General features: G+C 38.4%; 1 protein-coding gene across 5 annotated transcripts in view; it reads right to left on the bottom strand.

Annotated features, from left to right (window-relative positions):
* GAB1 (GRB2 associated binding protein 1) overlaps positions 1–19,154 on the bottom strand; it is a 100,656-nt gene that overhangs the window by 53,889 nt on the left and 27,613 nt on the right. Inside the window, exon 1 of one of the 5 annotated variants that reach the window (XM_064510764.1) lies at positions 640–656. The exons of the other annotated variants lie outside the window; for them this stretch is intronic. The gene's annotated coding sequence lies outside the window, so the exon portion shown is untranslated. Of the gene's footprint in view, positions 1–639; positions 657–19,154 lie in introns of those variants that run through there. 5 annotated transcript variants of the gene reach the window in all.

Genomic DNA, 19,154 nt, shown 5'->3' with positions numbered 1-19,154 from the left:
TCAATCCCAGAGCAGCCTCACGAATCAAGATTTGTTTTGAGCCCAAATCCTTAGAATCGCTTTGCCCCAGTCGCTGCCCACTGAAGCTGAACCGCGCTGCCAGCACAACCCGAGTGCCCCCACACCAGCCCCCAAGGTAGTCAGTGTTGCTCTGAACAGGCTGCTACAAGTCTCCCTGTTGACAAAACTCAAGTACTTACAATACTGCTTTAACAGCCAAATAACAACACATGATTCTTGAATAATGACACAAATATCAAAGGAAGCAAGTGTTTCAGAGGACTGTTTCAGAGGACACACATAGCATGCCCGCATATGCATGTGGCATACTGCAACGATACATCAGAACTTGTACTTGCACTTTGTGGCATAATTTTATTTATTTATTTATTGAGTTAGTGATACAAGTGAACAAGCAGGTAGAGGTTTAGGCTGGTGCTTCAGAAACAGCAGTTAAAGTCACCTCGTAAATAAAAACAAAAGTGAAAATCTCTTTCAGAATTAAAAAAAAAACATTCCAAGCAAAAAGACAACATGCTTTAAGGAAATCCTTATTTACTTAATCCAGTTCATTTTCCATACACGTAAGTTCAAAAGCAGAGAAGTAAACAACATCAAGAACAACTTTTTATAGTTTACCTCTTTAAGTCTTCAGAAAATTTAGGCAATGTCCTGGCCATTTCTGCAGTTGTGTCTACCCCAAAATAAGCAAAGCTCTCTTTTTCCTGTCGGCTTTCCACCTCGCTATACACCACCCTATCCTCATAACCTTTGACCAACAGGAAGTAGACACAATGGACTGAAAATAACAGCAATTGTAAGATTTAGAGTGATTTAATACATGAGGGGTGGGTTTAAAATCTGAAAAAACTTCCCTTGCTCTGATTTATAAACAGTTGCTTAAAAAGTGTGTTATCTACATAGATTCAGGACATTCACTAGAGAGTCTAGGTTGAACTACGCTGAGAACAGTGAAACACACTATTAAGCGCACAGTGGTTCAAATCCTTGCATATGTTAAGCTTCTGCATTAAAGTCATCGTCACTAGGCTATAATACCTAATGGACACAGTTTTCATACAGTCTAAGCAATAAAATACAGTGCAAGTTTTAGTTTTATATCCTTTTTTCCCAAACAGCTATAACTATTACTGATTTAAATGCTCAGATAAAGCATTTGTCCCATTGAATAATATAAAATTCTTGTAAGAAATGTAAACAGCAGCCTATTTAAATACTTTGGTTAAGAGTGTGTGTATGTGCGCAAACACACACACACATAGTTAAAAAATTCTTACAAGGACTATCACCGAATAGATTACTAATATGAAAAGGACTTTCCTAATTCTAAGACATTAGAGCACCTGACAGTGTACAACAAGGAATCTGTATCCTCTTCTCATGTAAAAACCCATGTAATGCCCCCACAGGTATTTTCATTACCAATATAAAATTGTCCTTTAAATTTTATTAACATCTTGGCATGAACACTTGAGGTTTATAGGTTCCAAAGTCCAGGTAGGCAACTGAAGTATTTTTTTCCCATTACTTCTAATGTTTCGGTCTTGTATTCCAAGTACCAGCTGATCATTTTTCGTGCAAATCTACAATCTCGTTCTGTCTTTGTCATCCCTCCAAGGCCTTTGCGTTCCTCCTTCGAGGTTACACCACAGCACATGTGGGTCGTGACAATAAGAACAGAATAAACTAACTCAGAGGGGGACTCACCTCTTGCATAACAGTTTTGCCATGTTTTCTGGAGAGGGGAAAGGGGGGAAAAAGAAATGTGTCAAATTTATACATATACACTGACTCCTTGTCTTGAAGGCAACACAACTTGACTAGATAAATGACAGCCACAGAAGTTGATAATGTCCTCTGCCTTGTGAACGCCAAATAAAATTTCAGGCTAGGAACATTATCATTGGATAGTTATGAGTACGCCAAAATGGGAACTCTTAATAATGCTCTCCCATAATTTCTAGCATGTTTGCTACCCTATGCACCCACTTCTCCATACTTCACTGCACCTCTACTGTACATTAGGCCCTGTTTGTTTTTAGAGGCATTTTAATCACAGAATTATACCAGAAATCCTCTTTTCTTGAGAGGGAGGAAGCTCAAGCATTGGATTTCTGCAGTTTAAGGCTGGATTTAACTTGACAATACAGTATTTCATGAAGGTCTGCAAGCAGTCAAAGTAACTACCGAGAAGCCCCTCATGACGTATCATCAGCACAGAAACCAAAACAACTTTTATATATATATATAAAATACCAGTACTGCACACGAGCAAGCTTTCGGACATAGCAGCAGAAGCCACCAATAGCACATAGTATAATAGTATTTTGAAGCCTAACTAGTTCAACAAGGACGTGACGTCCTCTTTTAGTCTGCAGACTGAGAATACCTTGAAACCACTCTGCCTGCTAATAGAAACCTCGTCTTCCCCTTTCCCCCTCCTAAGACAGAACCTGATGCCATCACACCAAGGAATAACAGGGAAAGGATATCCTGTCTAGATTTTCCATTATACAGATCAAATCGTCAATCCAGAGAGGTCTTTGCTTACATATAGGATAAAAAGAAGATGCTTCCAACTGATAAACCCTGAGAGGAAACAAGGTTGGCTCCATGACTATTTTTAAGTAGTTAGCATTCACACAATGGTTTAAAATTAATGTCCAACCCCCAGGGTCCACGAAGACTTCATTTAAAAATTAAGGAGCTAAGCATATTTGAGAGGAAAAAAACAAAACAAAAACAAAAAAGAATTAGAAAGTGGAAGATATAATCACAGTTCTTCCCGGACTTACCTTGAATTAAGTTTGTACGCACAATCTAAGTGAAAAGATAGGACGCTTTACATTGTTTTCTCCAAAATGAAATTTTTCCCTTGACAATTGCTGTGAGAAATCTTACCTCATGGCTTGTCATTTTGACTAATACTCTTTTGCTGCAAGCATCATATGACAAAAAGTAAGTAAACACAGAAAAATGTGAGTGTCTTTACACAGCTGTACCATGAAAGGAGGGACTTGCTTCTCAGCCCTAATTTCCAAGGCCAGCTATCACAGCTGCATTGCAGCAGGGCTCTTTGCTAAAAGGACTGAACAGCTCTCTGCATCTCACCACCTAAAAGACAAAGGCCAGTCAGTTTACGAAACGGCCAGCGCTTCACACTTTGTTCAGTTAAAAGCATCTCTTATCTAAGGCTTCATCCAAGTATGGTATTAAAAACTATACTTTGTGCATCTGGACAGTTGACAAATACAGACATCTTCGGTATTATCTAAAGATACATAACTTAAGTGGCATCTTTTGCATGTTAAGTGCACAGAAAATACAATTCTAACACCAAGCATTTCTCAAGATAATTCGAAGACGAGGTAAAACATCCTTTTAGCTCACCTTTGTAACCCAGGAAATAACCCAAAACTCACCGTATTTTAAATTTCTTTATTCATCTCCATCTCTAACTGCTGAGAAAGAATTTTTTTAAGCATTTACCCTTTTGGAGGTTTTTCTGTTGTTCTTTTTAATAACGGTATCTTTTCCATCAATAATTGCTAAAGGAATCACAGAAAATAAGAACTGCACAGAATCTCTGACCACCCCACAAAATTTATTCTGCTCTTCCTCTGTGCACAACTAGGGAAAAAGTGAACAATTAGTTTGCGGTTTGCTCAGTATAATGAGATTGTTCATTTCTTCATTTGTATCAAATCACACCACAGAACAAATATTAAAATAGAAAAAATAAAAATCTATCACAAAGCCACAAACACTACCATGAGAACCTGAAGTTAAACCCAATGAGATTTTTTCTTTTAATTTTGAGTAGATTGAAGTGCTACAGTCCCCTTTCTTCATTTGGCTTGCAAATTACTTTGCAAGCCAAAGCTTTGCTCCTTGAGATGAAAAGCAAGCACTGCATTACCCAACTGCATTTACACCTTTTTGCGAGAGTTTCATAATTAGTTTCCCTTACTATAAAAATGTTTAATTTTTAACTTACAGGCAGCAAAGGAACTCTAAAACTGGAAGCCTTGTTACTTTATTTATTGGTGCCCTATACATCTAAATGACATCCATGTTGTTTACTGGCTGGAAGCTCTTACTACTGCCAGCGCTTCAGGAACAATGTAACTGTGGGAAGGGGAAAACATGTTTTTCTAAATTTTATTTGTCATCCAACAGAATTCCAAGGTACACATGTACCAGTTCAAAAATATTTTTAATAGTTTGTAACCTCCAACAGACAAAACAACCTACTTCAGCAGGTATTTGTCTCATCTTGTAACTTAACCCCTTTTATCCTGAAATTATTTAAAAGTAATAAGAATTGACAGATTTGCTGTAAAACTGATTTTTCAGTATCTGTATCGTAATGCCACTGAAAAAGCGTACTCCATTTTTTAAGGATGACCATTCTTTACCCTTAAAATGGGAAGTGTGCCACTAGAAACAACAAGAGACATGATAATATATACGTACACACGCACACACGCATGCACACCCCTATCTCACAGTATCATGTGTATGAACCCAGCAAGACACACCTCATTCCAGCTGGTTAAAGAGAGTGTGTGCACGTGTGCGTACATATGCATATAGCCATAACATATGAAACTCCAAGCAAAGACAGCTTCTCATTTTCCTTCACTTACTGCAAAAAATCAAAAGTCTCTTCCCCCGGGAACTTCTGGCATGGCACGCACTAGGCTACGTGACAAAGACGCGCTTGTCCCCAGGGCACAGCGGGGCGAGGGGGACGCGGGCGTGCAGGCAGGCCACGCTCCCTGGGACATGGGCCCTGCCGCGAGCCCTGTGCCCGTCCCCGCTCTGCGGCCTCCCCCGTGCTCGCCCACGCACCAGCGCGGCGGCAGCCCCCACGCCGCAGAGACCAGGGGCATACGGGGGGTTTCCCAGAGGGGTGAGCCCTCTTACCCCCACCAGCATTAGGTGCCATACCAGTTTCCCAAGCCGTCTTTCCTCTCTGAAGCATTACCAGGAGGCAATATTAGGTAGATGCTTAAGGCACAAACAAGCCTCCAACTGGAAGGCTCCAAAACTCAGAGTCCGTCACCTGCCCTTCCTCTCAGGCTGAAAGGCTAACAACAATGCAGGAAAAAATTTAAATAGCTACTCTAAGCTATACTCAGCTGACCTTCACATCTGAACAGATTCGTTCTGCCTCAGTTGCAAGTCTCTTCATTTGAGGAAAGCTGCAGAGCTGAAGCAGCTTATTCACTACACAAATTGTGACAGGAGAACTGCTAAGACCAATAACAGGACTGTCAATCCATAATTTTAGAAACCACTGATGTAGAATGATTATATCTTCACTGTCACCCACTGCAGAGAGAAGACACCTACTAACGTCACATTATTGTACAGCTGCAGTCAGCTTCTGATTAGACAGGTGCCACTTCACTACAGCTACTATATAATTTGGGAACGTTCGTTTTTCTTTGTAGTCAGGCACCGAGACCAAAGACTGAATCACATGGAAACAAACACACTCTCACTTCTGGAAACACGCTGAGGTGCCTGAGTGGCAGGAATATCCATTCCTGCTCTGTTACAAAGTTTTTCATAGGACACAAGACTTCAGCAGAAGGGGCAACTCAACTCAAATTTGCTAAAGCAAAATGAAATCAATGCATGCACACTGAAGAGGAGATGATTTTGAGGGATGGGGTGAAAAAGTGAAGACATTCAGCTTTTAGCATTACTTCATTTTGGTTCAAAAATGTGTCTTGCTATTTTTTCATAAACATGAAAAAAAACATGAGGCCCCATGGCACATTAAGACTCTCAGTGGTGCTAGGCCTGTTCACATCAGCTACTGATGGACACTGTTCGAATTGTGTCAATATAGAGGAAATTTGTTTTGGTGATCAAAGCCACTGAATCAAAGCAACAATAAAAAAAGCTCTTATACCAAAGTCTTGGCACCTTTAGCAAAATACGTGAGTCAAAATGACTCATAAATAAGCATAGCCTGTATCACTTGTTTGTTTACCATCCTCTCAGAGCTCTGCTCAAATACGCTAATAAAAACTCGGGCAAAGAATTTAATAGGTTACTGTATGATGCATGCCCTCCAAAGGGAGGGGAAAAGATGACTTTTTGCAATAAAGTGTGCTTGAACTAGACAGAAATTAAACACTTTCTGCCTGAGCAAGTTGATGAAAGCATGGGATACTGCACAAAGGGAAAGCTAACGCTGAACCTCTCTAAGCCTTTAGAAAAAGTACATGTCACATCGCACTCACAGAATTGATAAAATACTCACAGAACGTGAAAGCAGTTTTAATGATTTTATCAGACACAAGGCAAACGAGCTGCCACACTAGAGAAGCATATACGAATGACTGCTTTCTCTTTGATTCACAATATTTAGATTGTTATTTCCAGCCCAGGTTAAACAAATCGGTGTTATGATACTATTGTTAGGCTAAATGTATAAACATGCTCATGCATTTCTGGAAGCAGTCCAGCCAGCTCGACAACATGTTACAAAAGAAACAGTTAAGAGGTAGAACATTAGCTTTTTCTTGGGTTCACACACTGTTGTTATGGAGAGGGAGCACGGTGTGGGGCGGGGGGAGGGCGCGAAGGAAGAAAACAGCACAGAAGAACAGTGGAGCAAAATATTTTGTGAACGCACTATTTTAAGAAGTTTAGAAGGTTTCTTAAAAAAAATTATGATGTAGTACATAAAGCACCAGAACGAATCCTGAACATTTTGTATAGAGATACAAGAAGTAGTTTTAATTAGAATGCTTAAATCGTGGCAAAAGAAACACTGAAGTACAGACTTCTTCTAGCATGTGTGTGTGTGGGGGAATCAGTATTCAAACCACAAATACCCATTAGCAAAATTTTATTCAGTATAAAGAATTCTATCTTGTCTTTACAAACTAGAATAGGGACAGAAAATACTTTGTGTAGTCCAGATCTTCCACTCCTTCTCCAGCAATAAGGGCTCAGCCTTATTCCCTCTCTTCTGAACTGCCCAGGTGCTTACAGTACTTGACTGTAATTCTCCATTCAACCCAGTGTTTCTCTGGGTACCCACCAAAAAAGAAGAAAACACATACATACATTCCCCCCGCACACTTCAATCGAAAGAGAAGTGTTTTAAGACAGGCTAATACACTCCAGCTGTTTATCCAGGGCACTCTGTTTACACGTACGGAGTTGAGAGCAAATACACATGAAACAATTGTACAGGTCTTTTCCAGACAAAATGCAGAGAGGTACCAATGCCTTGCTGTGTAAAGTAAAAGTAAACCACGAAGTCCCATTTACCTGGGTACCCCCAGACATCTCAGGCAACGTCAGGACTTGCCCAACTCGTCCGTGAATAAGAGATCTTGAGACACTTCAACTCAGCTGATGCTCACATTCAATACTTCAGAAAGTTAAAATTAAGATGGAAAATGTTTCCCATACCTACATGTAGTAGATACTGTAAAGTAATTCACTTCAGTCTACCATACAGAAAAATATATTTAACAACTACACAGAAATACAACTCAAAGCTTTATGAAATGTTTAAAAGAAAAAAATAAGAAAGATGAACTTGTAACACTCTCCAGTTCATTTTGCTTTCTTAAGCATTTAATACTTGATTTTGCATATAAATTATTGCTGCCTCTTATTTGTGTATCATCAATATCCCAGTATAATCTTGAATTTTGACATTGACCATCTGGGACATCACGTTGATAAGTTACACCATTTTAACTAAACTAGGAACCTTAAAAAAGACTGAAAGCTAGTAATGTATTTGCACTGCTCCTGATCATATTTCACAGAATATTGTTGTCTACAAACCATTAATAGCTTGTACAAATTTGTATTTTCATAAAACACATATGGAAGAACAAACATTCTCTGCAGGGTGCTCGTTTCCCGAGTTGCTGACATGCTGGAGCATGGATTTTTTTATTTTGACACAATATCTCAAATATATTTTAGACAAAGATCACTTCCTTGCAGAACTGCTGAATAAATATGCCACATTTGAAAATGGAGTTCAGAAGAGATTGCACCTCTGAGTCTCTTGCCAAAACAACAGAATTACTGTGTTTTTGTCTCACTAGAGGTGCACACAGGCTTGTTAATTTTGTATAGCAGTTCCTCTAAGCAGTAACTCAACAGAAATGGACCAACCGCTCACAACATGCAATGTAAGTTAGAAACGTAGCTTTTGATTTTTTTTCCTAAACAGAATAACTAGGCTATTCTTTAATACAGATGAATCTGACTAAACAGCAACAGTCATTATTACCAGCCTCACAATATTAGTCAGTCTTGGCTAAACATTGTTCTAGTAACACCTGCATTACAAATACTAAAACACTGGAATCCCACCCCTGGAAACAGGTTTTTTCATTTTTTGCTTGCTAACATAAATAGAGCTCAAGTCTACAGCTACATGCAAATGCATTTTTTTTTTAATGTGAAATGCAATATCTTTCAATGAGCTCCTTAAAACAAATAGCAGATGACCAAATCAAATAGGATTGCTGTATACCACCTGTTTTAGCATGACCATGTGCTACCTGCCATACAATTTGTAACTAGGACAAGATGACAAGGAGTGCCACTTACACTAGACCACATCCTGGATCAAGGCAAAACAGACCTTCAGAAAAAAATTGGTTACTTTATAAAACAGGACAACTTCTGCCAAAAACATAACTCTTGGTATTTACTCTTGCTGTAGGGAGAGAGGAAGTTACACAAAGCAGGAAGATATCCTTTTAGCACTAATATTAGAGAATTTCAGAAAGAACAGCTAAGCATGATAAAACCAAATTAACACAATTCTGACATTGACTTTAAAGGGAAATAATTCCATCATCTAGAATCTTACTTTAAAACATGATAAAATGGACCATCCTGCATTGGTCTCCAGCTGCTATGCCTCTTATCCAAGAGAAAAACTCAGCCAGATCTCCATCCCAGCATCATTCCAGGGAAAAGACTGGACTTGGAGCATCAGCTCCCTACTGCAAAACAACTGAAAGCTCTGCAATCTCGTAGACTCAATGAAGGTTTTAATCATCTAATGAGATTACCTCATCTGCGTGTGGTTTCACAATGCCGTCTCAATGGTAGCCCATTACACCAGTCCCCTGACACCCAGTATCAATCATGCTAATCAGCTTACTCTGATATCACTCCTGGAACTAAATGACTACTATGCACAGAAACAAAACAACAGAACAAAACAAAACAAACAGCCACGAAGGAGCTTCTACCCGAGTGTAACAAAACTCGGAGGGATACAGATTTTGTGAACCATGTTCTGCCACAAAAGTACAGGAAACACTAATAGCCAAAATCATAAAATTATCATCACTTACACGTGACAGATGATGACTCAGTCCATTTTATATACATGCTATACTCAACCATAGCAAAGTACACCACCTCCTGGCATGGAGGAATGAAGTTTACCCATGTCAATTTGCATGTTCAGTTTATGATTTTTGGAGGTGAAATTTATTAAACTTTATTGCACAACATCACTAACTGCGTTTTCTCCAACGCAGGGTTCCACGCGGGGTTACCAAACGGCGCTTACAGGGCGCAAAGGGAACCATACGCTGGCTGTCGTCTGCTACCAGTGCAGAAATAATATGGTAATTAATGCTATCGCTTTATCAAAGTGAGAAATATCTATGCTGTATGTAACATAACTTCTGAGCAAATGTCAAACTTGTTCTATTTCACAGATGAGACTAGCATAAATGTTTAAATATTAGAAGTAAAACTTAGTCTGTATTTTATTCATTAACTGCGAGGAAAACAGATAGCCCTGAGCTCTGATCTCTTCCTAGGTAACATAAGGATCCTGCCATTTCCTGTGCATTTAGAAGACCCAGACACTCCACACAGCTCAAAAGAAAAACAAAACAAACTCCACTATCATCAGCATTTTGCATGAGAGAGTTCAAGCAATTAGGCCAGAGAAGCAGGAGACTAATGAGCAAAACTCTGGAACATACGTTTGAATTAGATGGTGTTAGGTTGTCACACCAACATCACTACCCCCCCCCCAAAAAAAATACTTAAAATACTAGCGTTACCAGAATTTCTACCCATCTTCATTCAGTGCAAGAAAAACACACAAACATAAGCAAAAATACTGACACTTAACAATATTATTTCAATTTTTAAAGACTATACACACATCAAAACCTGATTAGGGACTGTAAAATTGGTCACTTATTTCTCCTCAAACCAAAGCATCTCTTCTAGTGTGTCCTTTTGCCAGACCTTTAAGCTGTTACCTGCCACAGTGCTTAAATTAGCTGCTTTTAATAGGGGGGAGGGAAAAGAAAAAAAAAAGAAAGGAAATGCAAGCGACCAGATCAGTAGGTGAGGCTATAACCTTGTAGCACTCAGGTTAAAAGTATGTTGCACCACCTAAAACTTGACACAGCAAAAAAGCTTAAAAAAAAAAAAAAAAAAAAAAAAAAAAAAAAAAAAAAAAACACCCACACACAACCACAACACACACAAACAAACAACACAACCCACACAACTAGTATGAAGCAGCTTTAGGCTTTACAATCCCATTTCTGAGTATCAGCCTATTTTGCCAGGCCAACTATTTCCAAATTCTCCTGAAAGCATCCCAAGCTACTGCCAGGATACTCATTTAAAATGCAAACATATAAAGGGAAAACCAGCACAGCAATCTCTGGATAACAAGATCAAAAGACTTTTTTCCTAAATTAACTACCTTGGAAGCCACTGACTCAGTTGGCATAACTGAAGCCAGGATCTGACTTGGGACTCCTGCCTTGCTGAGCAATCCTTTCTTTAGGCAGTATATACTACCAAAAGGTAACCTGTGACACTTGACGTGCCAGGTAAAATGCATCATATTTTGAAAAACATCTAAATTTTCTCCTCTGCTTTTACACAAGCATACCAAATCCGAGCAGCTCAGTAACTTCAAGCTTCTATAGCATATCATCTTTGCACATCACAAGTGAAGGCAAATACCACTTCATTTCAAACAAGAAAATTAACACCCACAGATAACTACTGCTACACAAATGCATACTAGGCCTTCAAAATGTAATATAGAAGTGGACCATGCTGATTCTCTGCATCGCAGGAACCAGCATAAGACTTGAGTCAGTAATGCTTGTACAGAGCACCAAGACTTCATTACTTTTACAATGTTCTAAAACCTCTGATTTCTCAAAAATTAGAATTTTATTGTAGGTGGGTTTTTAATTTTAATATATTACATTTTTACATACAGCACCAAGGCAACTTCTGGATTTTGAATACAAAAAGAAAACTGGGAGAGAGAGCAAAGCAGGGGTGTCTGGGGAGAAAAATGCATATATTGGAAAAGGAAAGGAGCATCAAGCACTCATATTTAACAAGCTTCTTTCAGTCTGCTTCACTATCATTTTGGTTTGGAACCAAGAGTGAGACCTAAACACATCAGAAACCAGGTGTCCTTAGTCCTGCTGCTGCTCAGAGACACCTGGGAACACAGAGTGCGACTCAACTAATGAAGTCTGTGCAAGAACCCAATTCCCTAACACCTCTGTTCACATTAGTAGGCCTATCGTTTCCACAAACAATCAAATTAAGTGGTAAACAAAAAAAAAGACAAATTATTTTTAACACAAAGTTAAGGATCAAAAAGAAGTAATTTTTTCAAATTGCTCCATATGAGATTATGAGGGAAACTGTAGCTGTTGAATTTAAAACAATGAAAAGCAAAGCCCACCTGGAGTTGCATCTGGCACGGGACATGGAAGGCGAACAAAAAAGCCTTCTACAGTCGCAAAAAAACAACTAGGGAAAATGTGGGCCTGCTGCTGAGTGGGGCAGGGGAGATGGTAACAGAGGAGACAGAAAAGGCCAAAGCCTCAATACCTTCTTCGCTTCAGTTTTTACTGCTAAAACTGGCCTTTGGCAACCCCAGGCCCCTGAAACGGAGGGAAAGTCTGGAGTAAAGGAGACTTACCTTTGGTGGAGAAGGATTTTCACTCTTTTTCCTCATATGCATTCAACACATGACAGACACCCAGTACAAAAATCATCAGCACAGCCAGTTAAAATATGATTCAACTAAAACAATACTATAGTAGGAAACATTAGGCAACCTTAACTCTGAGATTCATTGGTTGGTCGGTCTGTGATAAGATGCTTGATGTTATGTTAGGTTCCACAGAGATCTAAAATGCTAATTAAATGAAGAACTCAAGAAAGTATGAGTTGCACTTTCTTCGTAGAAAAAGTAACAAAAAGATCAACTTCCTAATAAGTTTGTTTTACCATGCATACCAAATTTGCTTAATGCTTCTGTTCGATATTCTATAAAGCTTTCATTTAGGTAAACAGAATTGAAGCTCACGAAGAACAGTCATGTAAAGTCGAGGAAAATCTAATTGCATTAGGATTTAAGTCATCATTTCTAATAGCACAGTGGAAACTTTATTGAGTTTCTGCAGTTCATTTATCAGTGGTATCATTATTTTCTCACAGGATCTGTTTTTGTTATTCACAGTGGAAAGGCATACATTTGCAAACAAGTGCACTGTGCTGCTGACTAAACCCAGTCTAAGCATCATGTAGACATTCAAGTATTCATTTGTAATGGCAAAACACTAGTGAAACACTAAAACTGCTCAGAGGATTGAAAAAGGAACAGAAAAATATTTTGCCCTGAAAAAAATAGTTTACTGAACATGTTAGGGTTTTTTTTTTTTTAAACTGCCTTTTCTTTTTTTTTTTTTTTTTTTTTAAGTCTCCACTTTTCTAAAGACATGCAAAAAATAGCCTTTTAGTAATCCTTCCTATTCATTTACATTTTCTAAGATTTTTTTTTTAAATTAGAAAAAAAAAATGTTTCCTTAATCCAAGAAAGGTGTCATTATTCACTATTCTGCTCATTTTTCTTGAGGGTTTGGGATGAGAGGAGGGAAAGCAACAGATAAGACTTCACTTCTGCATATGACCTATCACTCATTCCCTAAGGAATATTATTCTTCCTTGACAGAAACTGAAGTAACAGTTTCATGCAATTCTTGAGTTTATTTACTTTTATTGATTTCTAGTTCCTAAGGTACCTTTCCTAGTGCAAGGTATTTTATAGGCACATTAAAAAAAACCCTGCACAAACATGTAAGCAACCAACAAATGGAAAGAGTGAAAGAGAAGAATAAATTGATTTTCAGCACATGTGGGGGGGAAAAAAAAAAAAAAAAAAAAAAAGGCTGAGTTTCTATTTAGACCCACCATGTTAACATTTTGCTGAGCAGGGAATTGGGACTTGCAGACTAAACTGCAATTTTAGGACAGATTTTCCTAATTTGGGCATATACCAGGAAATTATCATCTCAAATTTGGTATATAAGATCAAAATAATGCTTGATGTCTGACAGATTATTTTGGGCCATAAAAGCATGCCATTTCTGACACATTTCTGTTGGTCAGAACCTACAGATTGCTCCACACTTCTAACCAATACGTTGCAATAGACAAATGTTGAAAGAAGGTTTTAAGAAATATCTTCCCACCTGACTAATTTCTTTCCGACTCCATTATGATGAAGCAGAGAATGTGAAGTTACCCTGGAATTTACACCCACAGAAAACTTTAAAGATGAGAAAGTGCTTCTGGAGATGGACATTTGACCACATGATGTATGGGACTGGATTTCTTTGGGTGTTTTTGTACTTTTGCATATTTAAAGAGTCTGTCCTGGGAAAGTGCAGGTGTTCCTTAGGCCAGCATGCTTTCAAACCTCACCTATGGGATTTACAATGGATATAGTTCAGAACCACAAACCTCAACATATGGGCTGTACAGCACCGCCAAGACCACGTCTGTGAAAAGGCATATCTCAGCCTGCCCTTGCAGTTCCTGTCTAGCATACTGAAAAACCTAAATGAACAGGCCTAGACAAGATATATATATACACACACACACACACTATATATATATATATATATATGTATATAGATAGATAGATAGATTGATAGACACACCATACTCAAACAGCTCAGAACAAGGAAACCAGATTGCCTTCACTGATACCATTGCAAGCGTGATTCTTCCAGGCAGGTAAGCAGTACCCAGTCATTAGCAGGGGACAGACCATCCTAGGAGTAACGAGCTCCAGGGAGTAGTCCTTACAAACAGGCAAAATAAAAAGCTGGCCTAGACAAGTCTTCAGAGGCAGCACAGCTCTAGCAAAATGAACCAGAGACCTGAGCTCTTGCTAAGCAGTATCTTCCCATCTCTGTAGTGTGGATCCAGGTCTGAAAACAAAGAGTAATATCCTTTTGGGGGTTCTACCTCTTGCCCCTAATTTCTCTTATACATCATTATATACAACATACATATATCAGAAATTACATTCTTTTACAATTATGATTTTTAGTAAGATAGTTTGATTTCAAACATCGTTCCGAGATTAGCAAATAGTCATTCTTTACAGTTCCAAGAACGTTTTATGACACACAAAAGATTTCACGGTATAATTTACAGTTAAAAAGCAAAACAGAGCGCAATCCTGTAAATATAACCAGCTTAAAACCATATCCAAAATATTTCATGAAGTACAGTAGGTTTTGTGGAAGAGAGGGGCAAGTACTGAAGCACATGCAAGAAACAAGGCACACGATGTATGCATTGGTTAGCTGCCCCAGCTGCAAACCATCACAGAAGAAACAGAGGTATAAGAAAAGGGAAGAAAACGACTAACCATCTCAGAGAAAGATCTGATGAAATAATATCCAAACGATAATCAGGCATATAACATGCTATCTGTGCAAAGCCTTGACCACCTTTGTGCCTTCTCCTGCCCCAGAGGGGGATGCGCTGCAGCACAGACCCTACCACACACTGAGGACACTTTTAGTGTCACAGTTTAAAGCAACCACCTTAAAGAAAGCTCTCTGTAGAGCTTTTGCCTCTCTGTATGTTCAACACTTTGTCTTCATAGTTGTGTCTTTAAAGGGAATGCAAGTTACATTCTTTTGCTCTCATTTATACTACATCATAGGCATCTCTGAGGGTCATAAAAAAACAATTCTTGCTCATCCTCCAAAAATCTCCCGACAGTTGTGCATGGGTACATACACACACACTCTCTCTCTGTCACTCACTCACAGGCATGTATTTAGAAAGAAGGAGGAGAATAACAATTGGTTTCCTACAAGTGTAATGTCCTGTTTTTTTTCCCCGAGGTGATCTGGAGAATTATCACAATCCCAGATGCTGACAAGAGGAAAGAGAAACCATAGTAACTTCAGACAGGATGAGACAGTTGACTGCATAAACACACTATTCTAAATACAAACTCAAAACTTCACCAGCTTTTCTATGTAGGCCAGTTGTTCCAAGTCCCGGCATTTCAAGCTATAGGACATTAACAAGCATACGTTTGAGTTTCTAGCAGCCACTTCAAGTGTGTGTGAGGCAATGAACTTATACAAAGTATTTTTAGACTTCCTGCAATCAACTGTTCTCCCGGCATTGCTCAATATGACGCACAGTTGTCTGAATTATTCAGTTGTGCTAACATATGCTCCAATTTTAAAGTTTCCTTTCTATGTTTTCTGTAAAATAACTAATGAAAAATTTACTCATGCAAGAAATTGAATCACAAGTGATTAAGGGTCGTCTAAGCTAAAACCTATTGTGTAAATGCTTATTAAGTTATGCTTACAAAGGTAATTCATTTTATCTGCAAAAGATAATTGAATAAACTGAACAAAACTCTACTAACACTTGGGCGTGCACAGCAAGAGAGGTGGCTAAATTCTGAACAGTAAGTTTTGCCATTACAATATCACACAAGCCTAAGGTTAGTCTTACTTGAAAATAACACACATATTCTGAACAGGAAAAGAAAAAAGTGTTTCCTCAGCTTTACAGGTCCTGGAAGCCAGAATGCCTGAACTCTCTAAGAATTGGTTATTTTCTGGCAGGGGTCAGAGAACAGTCGACAGATGAACTATAAGGAGGAGTCAGGGAAGAGGACAACGGTTTGTATCACCAAAGCATCCCATGTGTCCAAGAAAGGACTAAGTTATAGAAATATCAGTGCATGTAGGGGAAGCCAGAGAGAAGTACTCCAATACAGGATGTTCTTGTAGGAGACAACTAAGGACGGGGCGATTACTAGAACAACCTAATTATTGAGTAGAATTGAGTAAAGAATCACTATTTGATGCTGCTCCAGACAATACGCTAATTATAATAAGTACTGTCATTAACCATGATTATGCATTATCTCTAATGAAGAAACTTCAAATGAAGAAGCTCGCAAGTTAGCTGTGGCCTACACCTTGGAGCCAACAAAGGAATCTCAAAAGTCTTCTGCTACCAATTTGCAAAAATGGAGGAGTACGACTAGTCCAATAAGATGCTGATGCAGTTCTTCCATGAAGAAAATAAGAGATGTCATCAAGATGTGATGCTGTGATTTGTTTGAAACTGCAATTGATGTGTTTTCTTTTAGATGATGACTGGTGTATTTTAGCACTGTGATCGCCTTCACAGGAAAAATATGATTGTTACTTTTGATTACTGCCTCAATTCATGATCCCCTCATTAAGATCATTATTATTAATATCAGAATACTCAGCCACAGAAAACTGGTCACACTGTCCCAACTACTCAGAATAAAATGGGAAGAAGTTTCAGGGACTAAAGTTGGTGAATGGCCTTTGATTCAACGTCTAGCTTAGCCTGCAATACAAAAAAGAAAGTATCTAGTTCTAAAGAGTAAGTTTTCACAGCCGGGTCCTGCTAGAAAGAAATTGGAATTCCTCCTTCCTGTGAGGAATGGAATCAAAATAATCTCAGTTTGACATTAACGCAAATGACTGTTTTCATCAGACTAAGTGATGCAGACACAAATAATTTAAATTAAGGAAACCATCTCTAGGGGGAAATCTCTAAAATTGGTGAAGAACTAATTAAAACAATCAGAATAACATATACCAATTCAATGCTGCTGAGGCTGTCTTACTACAGTATGTGCTAGCAATATAATACAAACACCTTCCATCACTCAACTGGTTCGTACAGTCTCATACTCCTTTCTTACAGTTACAATCTCAGCCATGACAGAACCAAAAATGGTTCAAAACCAGCAAAACCTAGTGATACACCAATAGTTTCAGGTCCAAAAAGTCTGAAATATGAAGCCACCATACCAAGATAAAGATGTAAGCATCATCATCTTAGTAAACACAGAATATATTTCTTGTTGTGATACAGAGTTAATCTAACCACTTTTTAGATGAAAAATACATGCCTTTGGTGTTTTTAAATCTCTCTCCCCTTCTGTGCAGCACCACCAGCAACTCCCTAAGTGGTTTATTCAAAAAGAAGAGTTTACTAATTTAAATAGGTTTCTTATATTTGGTAGAAAAAGCGTAGATGGCTCTTTGTGGAGCAAAGCATGTGCAAAAACATTCAATTATTTTACATGCTGCTCTTTCCCTTTCATGTCACATACAAAGAACTTTCCTGAGATACCCTCTGAAGGCAGGACCACCTCTGCCACCATCTGCAGGTCCAAAAGCAACATCGAGCAGTTACAAAGAGATCTTGCCCATATCTCTGAATGCTAATGCTTTGGGTCACAGGCTCCTGCTTTTACCATTAACTTGGTTCATTTTCAGACATTCAGCAGCCCAATGGAAGTGGCAGTAACTAGAAGAGCAAACGAAGCTGTAAGCTTTTCAGAAATCCCCCCAAAGATCTCCAGGCAAAGCCCCAGGTAAAATACTGCTTTTGGATTTTCAAATATTGGGTATCAACAGCAACGATAAAAGGTTACTTAAGTAAGGAGGGCAGATCTTTGACTTCACCAACAAATCCTGCAGCTAAATTTTTGAACCCAAATATAGCACTAATGAATTAGGTATTCAAATGGTCCAGAACACTAACAAAGCAATAGAGACAAGTATTCACACTTCAAGTCCAACCAAAACTTGCACACAGAGCCCAAACTCTTAAGGAAAAAAAAAAAAAAAAAATCTTACACTCCAATAACTACTACTCAGCTGTCATGGTATTAGCCAACTGACTCACTTCAGCACCTATGAAACACATGTCTACCTTGTTCACCAGGGATCCCTACAGAACATATCCAGTCATTCTAATGCTGTTAATGTGGAACAAAACCAGGTTTGTAGATCAAACTAGTCAAAGGAGCTGATACTAGGAGAAAGCACCAATTCCAGTCATACACCATTATTACTTTGGCACTAGATAACGAGAGAATCAGAAGAAATTCTTTAATAGGAACTATGAAAGTGTTTTCTTAATAGGAAATTATAATCTGAGAGCTAAAAATAATTCAGCTAAGAATTACGGTTAAAAGCCGTACATAAACAGAAACTTGTGTTGATGACAAAACCAGACTGGGGTGAAGGAAAGGGTCAGCAGTGATGCCAAAAGTACACAGACTATTTATGACAAAGCACAAGGGATATAGATATACGGTACTCCTAGAACTACGGAACCAATAAAAACATATACATAAAAAGAGGCATGTGCACAGAAAATATTTAAAACCGCAAATACTCACTTTGATGCTATTTGACAGTTACATTAACCAGTTGAAATGCCTTGCCATTTCCTTAGTACCCTATTTGCTTTGCTGTTTAAAACTCAGTTTGGTTTTTATTAAGCATATACAAAGTCTGAAAAAGTCACATTGAAAAAAGTGACTGGAAACTATTTCACTTTACCAATATTCTCTTACATTACTATCAGATCCTGACATTTGAATAATAATAAAAAAAACTACTTATATTCAATACGGGCTTCATGAAGGCATGCAGGCCTTTACGGAGATCAACTATTCAGAATGTACTTTTCAAATTACTCTCCTATGCTTTTAACAGAATCGTAAAGGGCAGCCAAATGAAAGTACATTTTTCAAGCCTTGTAGGAGAAGAAAGAACCCCCCCCCCACACACACAAATGCAGGCAACAACTACACACATAAAATACAGGAATTTTCAGAAACCTAGTAATAGCTCAGGCCTCAGTCCTAGAAGCACACACCCAGAGATCTGAAGTTATGGAAAAAAGACACAAGTCTTTTGCAAGATCAGGGTTTTATTGCT

Source organism: Dromaius novaehollandiae, chromosome 4, assembly GCF_036370855.1.
Source record: "Dromaius novaehollandiae isolate bDroNov1 chromosome 4, bDroNov1.hap1, whole genome shotgun sequence".
Classification (NCBI taxonomy): domain Eukaryota; kingdom Metazoa; phylum Chordata; class Aves; order Casuariiformes; family Dromaiidae; genus Dromaius; species Dromaius novaehollandiae.
The sequence above is the reverse complement of the archived record's forward strand: the minus strand, read 5'-3'. Positions and strand labels throughout refer to the sequence as shown.